Source organism: Anopheles marshallii, chromosome 2, assembly GCF_943734725.1.
Source record: "Anopheles marshallii chromosome 2, idAnoMarsDA_429_01, whole genome shotgun sequence".
NCBI lineage: Eukaryota > Metazoa > Arthropoda > Insecta > Diptera > Culicidae > Anopheles > Anopheles marshallii.
Window position 1 is genome coordinate 19,600,173 of NC_071326.1, and position 8,182 is coordinate 19,608,354.

An 8,182-nucleotide genomic window follows, 5' to 3' on the forward strand; every position below is an offset into this window, starting at 1 on the left:
ATGTGACGGTTAAGTAGTTTGATATAAGCTATTGTGCTTGCTGCGCACCAAACGACACTTGATAAACCCTGCAGCAAGGGTTTATGATACAATTTTATCATGGCGATTGTAGCATTACCACCAAACACCAAAGAATTGCTTGGCTTCAAAAGCCAAATGAGTTTGAGAGGAAGGAAAATGGGAACATACACATTCCTCCGCACCACAACCATTCGAAACATTCCTAATTTTTTTTTGCAAAATTTCTGTGTTATCTCCCCACTGCTGCTCCCCACAAACCAATTTCACACATGCCGGATTTAGAAAAAAAAAATAAATAACATAAACCCAAAGTCCGCAAAGCGGTTGCGGCTGCTAGCGTTTAAAAAGGGGCAAACTTTCGAACCACGGGCCGGAAATGTCGGTGAAGAAAATAACGATACAACCACACACACACTCACACATGGACGAGTTTCGACCCCATGAACCTGTGTGAAGCAAAAAGCTCACACGGAAGATGGATGAGTTGGAAAATTTATTCCTTGTGTGGTTTTACCCGTGCATGCAGCAGCGCAAAGTAAGTAATGCAAAAGGAAAGTGCTTTTAGTACGTATCAAACCATCGTACAATATGTGGAACCATCAACATCAAGTTTTAGTTTAGTTCCACACTCACAAGCTCAGCTCACATGTTGAACCTCGCCAAACGTACATCACCGAGTGGAGAGAACGTGACACGAATACGTCCGGGCAGATTAGAGAGAAGAAATGTGTATCCAAACTACGCTGTACGCTGCAATCTGGCAATGGAATGGAAAGGAATAATATTTGCACGGTTTGTGATCTGCGATACGATGGGTTGGTTCCACCCTGTGTGGTGCTATCCTTTTCGGCCCACAAGGCACTACCATTAACAGAGGCACTTCGTAAATAGTGAAGCAAACAGGAGTGTCCGAAGTGTGCGCTAGCACAGTGGCTAATTCGTGGCTTATTGGGCCAGCGGAGCACAGATGAATCATCCATAATCTCATCCGGAAAGGAAGGAAATGTTCACCCACGACGATTAACACCCATCACCATATAACGTGAACTGTACCAATTTACTGTTAATAATCATCAATTGCGTTCGATTGTTTTCATTACAGTGCTGTGAATCTGTTTTACCGCTGCGTGCATTATCAAACAATAGCTTCAACGTTCCTACGACGGTATCAACACAGAACTGTCCGGATCATGTAATGCAACATAATTGTGTATCCACACCACACCCGGGGGGGGGAGTGGGTTACGACTAGTCAAGTGAACAATTGTTCATTACCAACGTAATCCATCCCCCTGGCCACCGTCCCACCGCCCTGATAGAGCGTAATTTTAATCGTTTTCCAACCGACAGGATTATTTTTTCATTGTTTGCTCCACAAAATGACACTCGCTCAGGGTGAGGAGTTTTTGTACGATGATAATCAAGTTAGCGGCTCAATTCTCTGTTCGATTCCGATTCCGATTGCCAACAGCTTCCGCGCTTGCAATCTGGTGCGCTTCGCTAGCTTAGTAGTATTGATGATGGTCGACCACGGTTTGGGGTTAGATTGAGGTCTCTGGTAGTATTACATCACCGCATCCAGCAAAAGCCACGCTCAAATATGAATGTGTATCAACTTTTGAACCGCAAATAACGCTCCATTGTGTTTCGCGTATGTAATTGCATACATTTAGGCGTTTTTCAAACAGCGGGGTTTAAATAACACTAATGTCCGTAATTGTTGTACAAAAAGTGTTGTAAGCACAAAAGGGGCATGTTCATGTTGAGGACTTTTGCAGTAAACCAGGACCACCAAGCGGTTTTAATGACCAATAAGCAAGAGTTAATACGAATTTTGGCAAAATACGCCAGAAAGTATGCAATTGACATAACGCGAAACGATATTCAAAAGGGAATTGCTAGTTGAAATTGGATTTTATACGAAGTTTTTACACTACAAAATAGAGTTTTGAATCAAATAAACATAAACTAGGGATCTAAAAGGGCCTTTCACTATGTTGAAATAATTGTCAGCCACTGTGCTCTTTTAATATTAATGTTAACTGGATGAGTGAGTGTTACTGTTGACATTCTCGTGCGATGTGGACAAATGTTTGCCACAGTGTGACACTTTTTTTTAAATAAAGGCAACCACTTTTCATTACAAACTTTAATCGATTGACCCCGCGTACGAAGCGAACCGAACAACAATTAAGCTGTGGTTTTTAAACGTAAAGCAAAAAAAATGGCTGTAATTGTACACAATATTACACACTGTGATTGCATCCAGCATGGCAGCAGCAAACAATTAAAGCTTATATTTTCCACTCAATTGATACCGCGTGGTACAATCAGAATTCGCCCACGGTACTCTCCGCGAAGCCTAAGCTACAATTCAACGTTAAATCGTCCGTTAAAGGACGAATCGCCGTTCCGCACCGGAATCATAATTGCTAGCACGGCCCGGGTGGTATTTCGCACATGAACTCTTACCCCTGTTTCTTCTTGTTCCCGGCCTATCGTTGCGATTAAAAAGCGCTCTCATTAATTAACCATTCTAATTAGCAGGGAAAGCCATTTACATTTCCCGCCACAGCTTACCACCATCGCTACAAATCTGCTCATATCAGTGGGGGTTTTTTTCCCTCTCTCGTTGCTACATTTGTTACTTCGCCGGGAGAACAGTTCAGTCAGGCATTGAAATCCATCCTCCAGACGGCTGGGCAGCTACCTCCAATCTCTGTCGCATCCTTCCCACGATCTATAATGCCCCACCATCTGCTACCATTGCGGGTATTGCATATTCAGTAGATTTAACCGAAAGTTCAACCGAAGCATCAACTCCCACCGTCGCCGAAAAGGACATCCATTTAGAATGGAATTTAAACTAAAGGAGCCATCGCCCGGGCCCTTGATGATATGTTTTGAGCGTGTCTGGTTGGTGTGTGCATACGAGAGCAAACCTCCATCGTCATACGGAAAATGTCGCTGATGTAGGCTACTTATGCATGCCCGAATTTCACATTTCATCTACCCAGCTTACAACGCCTCACCGGATCAACCGGATGATTTCGCGCACATATCTCGCTGCGACAAGACAAATTTCGACGTCGGGATGTATTCTCCATCTCCGCGTATAATGACTTCCATTCTACCGAGCGAGCCGCGAGGGCTTTGTGCAGCATCGGCGCTCTCGCACACTACCGCACGCTCCCCAGACGCCAAATAGACGACCGTCAGCGGCTGATGGTTTCTGATGCGTTGGAATGATTATGCTAGAAAATGAAGAATAAGGTCACCAACGGTTCTGCCGCTTCTTGTCGGGAGCAGAGAACTGCAAAGCCCGATGTTTGCAGAGCGATATGAGACACGGAATGTTAGCATCAAAATGTATGAATGCATTGACGGTGACGATGGGATGGTCGCTTGCTAGGAGTTGGAGATCGTACCATGCCAGCCATTTCCTTCGAATGGAGTCTGCGAAAAGATAAACTTCTAATGTGGCTGCTGTGTGCGTACGTGGTATACGCATTTTGTTTTTTCAAAAACTCTTTGACATTTGCCCTTCCATTCCTTCCCATCACCTCTCGCCGTCTTCTTTCTTTCTTCAGTGCTGAAAAACAACAAAACCAGGAAGTGGTAGCAAACAAACTACACCCAGGCATTACATCAAGTCGAAATGTCACAGCAGAACACACACAGCTAACATCCACACGAAAATGGCACACCTCTCACCGTGCTGCTGCTGGAATTAGCCTTCCGGGTTTGGAGAGAGTGTGCTGCGAACGACAGCATTCATTCAGAACAGAGAAAGTCTTTCAAGCCAAATTTTACAACGAAACCAACGCTTGCAATCACCGCACGTTATCGTACCACCCACACAGACCCGACGAATGTCCTAAGGTCATGGGAGCTGGTTGAAAGGAACCGATGGCTAGAGGTGAGTGAATGATGATGCTGATGATGGTGCTCGATTAGGCCTACAGCGCACACATGCAGCTGGTAAACGATGCGACATCACACCACCCCCTACAAAGAATTGGGTGGTGGGAATATGATGTAAAGGAATGTGCTAGAACTTCCACCTTTGAGGCATAGTTTTGGAAGCTGTTAGTTACCGTAACATAAACGAACTTTTGCTATTATGATAAGCATCCTATGAGGCGGCAGGGATATCATGGAATTTACTGACCGGGGATACTGAATCTTATAAATTATTACGTTAGAAGAATGGTTATATTAAGCTGACTAGGTTTCACGTTTAGGATAACAGATGACAGATAAACTAAGAATAGTTTCCTATTCGAATAAATAAATAGCAAAAAAAAACTCAGCAGCCTGTTTAATTAACCGAAAGAAATACAACAGGATGATATGTCTAGCAGCAGCGCCATCTGTTGTTGCAAAGCGTATACTAATTGTAAAACGGAATACTGTTCCCAAGGGGATCAATCAATCTACGAACACCTTTCTACTACATTTTGCCTTATTAACTCTCCTTCTATGTTCATAACACCCGTCAAAAAGGTTGGATGAAAATATAATTGATTGCTCTGGGTTGCCTTACGCCTAAAAGTATGCATTCACGATGCGTTAAAAAGATCGCTACAAAATCACTGTAAACTAGCAACTTTACGACACAGTTGAACGTCGCCTAAGTGTTACTGCAATTTGATTCGAGTCGACGGTGCGTTTAGCACACTACTGTAAAGTCATTGCTCAATGCACGAAAGCCTGATATTCCGTCGTACCCGCATCCAAACACGTCGTAAACCTTCGACCTAGCAGCACCCGGCAAAACTTGCAAAGGCGGCCACCGTTCAAACGACGTGTTACAATGGCTGCAGGCATCTCAAATTCGCAAGCTGTCAACCAGTGTATACCGTAGTGGGGGTGGGGTCTGCCGGCCGGTCCCGGTCATACATTTGTCCCGTTGTCAACGGTATCATCCCGAGGGCGGCATCGAATAAATAGCGCATGTCCTTCTTCTCATTTTACCCTCGACGCGTACTGCAAACCAGCGGAGGTAGGAGCAAAAGTCGACCAGGGACAGGAAGCTTCACTCGGTGCACTTTGAGGGTGAAGTTTGATCCGTACGGAAACCCAAATCACCGAATGACCTGTAGCGTATACAGCGACAGGATGTAGAGTACACGTCGAAGTTCATCCAGAGGTTTTTTGGGGCAACGGGCAACGGGAATACAAACGGAAACGAGAGCGTACGATAGGATACGTGTGCACGTTGAAGAGCAGGTTTCGCGTGAGTGACGATACAATGCGACAGCCTTCCGGTGGTTCTCGGTATTTTGCCACTTTTCCTCCACGATCCCAACCAAGGATCGACCGTGGCAACAACCAACAGTAGCGGAAGCGCTAGGAGCAGCAGTACTATTGTGCCCAGCTTTCCCATGCCTACGGTGGGCGCACCATCAAAGGCGAAAGGTGCCAAGTTCATCGAGGCAAAGCATCGTTCAGCCTTGTAATTCTCGGTTTACTCGACTGGTTGCGCTCCAAAAAAGAAAAAAGGGTATTATAGCACACACGGACGACGGTGCGTATATGGGCTTAGTGCGAACCCCGGCCCAATCGATAAAAGGACCCATCCGTTCTGCAATGTTTGGTTTGGACGTGCACATGACAAAACGAAGATTTACAGCTCAATAACGTCCGAGACCCTTTGGGGTCGTATCTTATGTCCGATTCGAAAACAGTTGGGGAGAGCGCGAGAGAGGCCCCTCTGACCCGCACACAACTCTTCTCGATCCATCCGGGAGCATATTCTTGATGGGCCCTTTTTCTGGGATCTTTTGATTGTGTTTACAAATCTTCGTAGCAATTCATTTGCTGGCCTCCGGGGTTTGCCGACAGGAAGTCGTCGGCCGGCCGCGCGTGATCAAACGAACCGACGGCTCCGAGGGTTCCGATCCGAAAATATATCACTTTCCTCGCAACACTGCAAAACCAATTGGATTGATTAAAGCACTTTTCGATTGATAGGATATGAGATATGCGTGTTTCATCGCCCCTCAACTGTAGCGATCATAACAATCGTGCGTGGGAAGCTAAAGAAAGAAAGAAAAGGAGCGATTTGTTTTAAAAATATGAGAATTATTCACACAGCGTTGATAATGTTTAAGTAAAAAGGGCATCTTTTGAAAGTTTTGGTTCAACCAGCAACGAATGAAGAAGTGAAAAACAATAGACCAACAGCTGTTTGATGAACGTTTAAGAGAGGAAGTTCTTAAAGTTAAGACAACATTTAATGTTTCTTCAATTACTTGATGAAACATATTGCTCTGGCACTCTGCCATGACAACAACAAGACATTGTTGTCCTCGAAACGAATGAAAACCCAATCAATCGTATCTTAAGATTTCCTCCAATACTGCAAGGATAAGAGGCCAAAGACAGCGTACTCACCACGGATGAAGATGAAGGAAAAGAATGGAAAAAAATGATTACTTAACTTCCCGGGCACGACGACGTTCGGAATGTCACCTGAAGTGCCCCACTTTCCACAACTGATTACGGTAATCATCGGAAAACACACGTGCCCACACATCCACAGATCGATCTCTACCGCCACCCCAGGTGAACTTTGAAACCCCAATTTACCTGACTGTTCTTCACCTTCACAAGCTGATCGGGCGGGTTATTCTTACGGCAAATCCCGTACGAGTGTGCAAAAGAAACGATCCAAATCCAATTGAAGCACTCTCGAAGAAGGAAGGGCACATTATTTGCATATCTACGACGGGGTGGACAGGGTTCGGGTGGTGAGGCACATCACACGCCCTATCATTAGAAGGTTCAGTGATCCACACAGAGCCATGTGCCAATTTGGGACAAAGTGGAGCAGTTTCTGATGCTTTCAATTCAAAATTGCGCGCAAAACACAGTCACCGGCTTGGAATGGCAACGCACGCAAGTTGGAGGGAAAAGGAAAAAGATATCCCTAACTCCCTCAACTCCGAAAACAAGGGGACCCTTAAAAAAAAGGAAAGCCCGCCACCACCACCACCCCACAAGCCGGATACGAGAGTAAAGGTTTTACGATCTGTTTACGAATGCATAAATTACGGAGCAGACAAAGAATGCTTCATCGTCGACATCGTAGACGCACAAAACACAACCCCCACAACAGCAGATCATCCTCCCAGGGGGTGGACGGTGGGTGGTGGCATTTGTCCGCCAGCCATTTCAAGTTGGCAACAAAAATGGGGAAGGTTTATTGTTATAACAAATTTATATTTCTTTTTAAGCGGGAATACACACCCGTAAACAAATTTGTGTCAAGCTGCGACCACCGGTCTAGGCTTTTAAACTTTTACGAGTTCTTAAGCGAAATTGGATCATACGGGCCGATCATCTGCCTAGACTGGATAAAGCATTGTTCACCGTCCTTCATTTTGTACCATCCCGGTTGGTCGGCCATTTTTTAAACGAACGGGCCAGAATTTATCAATTTGTTTGTGCAGCTCTTATTCCCTTTTCGCTCGCCACTCACTTGGCTGATGTACGATTAAATTAAAGCAGGAACGTGCAAAATGTGTAGTTATTAATCGCTTTTTTGCATCCTTCCTCGAACACGCACCACCCCCCTCCCGTTAAAACCGCGAAGTGACTTGATCAAACATTTATAATACAATTTTATTGACACTTCATTATCGATGGACCCACACCCCATTGACCCCACGCACCTCGCGCGCTATACTGTCCGCTGCTCCCAAACAACGGTTGGACAGGAGGAAAACGACACCCGCGCGCCTTGTGTCGTAATTTACATATTGATCTCGCGGAAATATGCCCATCCATTTCCGACTCGTGGCGAAACGACCGGATCGCGATTGCGAAGCAAAACGTTTGCGGTCCACAACTGGCAGCACGAAGCTGGGACACGAATTTTGTTATCCATTTTCAAACGTGTTCTGCGTGACTACTGTGGACGCGCGCGGCGGTAACTAAACTTTTAGCTTGTGCGACGCTGGTACCGAGAGCCGGAGGCAGCGAGGAAAATTTTCAAATTAATTTATGTTCCAGCAGCAGTATTTTCCTTCGCCACCGTTGCAGCCACACCAGCACCTCCCGTTACGCAGCATGTGCCGAATATCGTTTAATTGAAAACGTTCACAACCTTCCCCAGCTGAGCCCCAACAAAACAAGAAAGTGATCCAACCGGTGA